Below are 330 nucleotides of genomic sequence, written 5' to 3' on the forward strand. Positions count from 1 at the left end.
ATTTGCAGGCTCCCAGAGGCCCGGGCCGCCCTCTGCAGCCGTGACTCTGAGGGCAGGGGTGACGCTGAGGGCCCCGTGGGCCTGCAGTTGCTGAGTGCTGCTCACTGTCGGCATCTGTGGGGACCCCGCATGGGCCTGACTTTCACTTGGTTTTGTCCTTTGTTTCATTTCTTGCAACCACTAAACGAGGCTCTGGCTGGCTTAGTTCCATGATTTACAACCTGGAGCACAATCGCTTATTTCAGTATCAGGAGGTGGTGAGGGCACGGCACCCCCTGGCCCCCCCACCCCCAGCAGCGGACCCCACGGAGATCCCAGGCATCACAAAGG

General features: G+C 60.6%; 1 protein-coding gene across 1 annotated transcript in view; it reads left to right on the forward strand.

Moving 5' to 3' along the window:
- Positions 1–330, forward strand: part of OSBPL1A (oxysterol binding protein like 1A) — a 116,357-nt gene that overhangs the window by 77,152 nt on the left and 38,875 nt on the right. The gene's annotated exons all lie outside the window — the stretch shown is intronic.

The sequence above is a fragment of the Myotis davidii genome, unplaced genomic scaffold (genome assembly GCF_000327345.1).
Source record: "Myotis davidii unplaced genomic scaffold, ASM32734v1 scaffold1467, whole genome shotgun sequence".
Lineage (NCBI taxonomy): Eukaryota > Metazoa > Chordata > Mammalia > Chiroptera > Vespertilionidae > Myotis > Myotis davidii.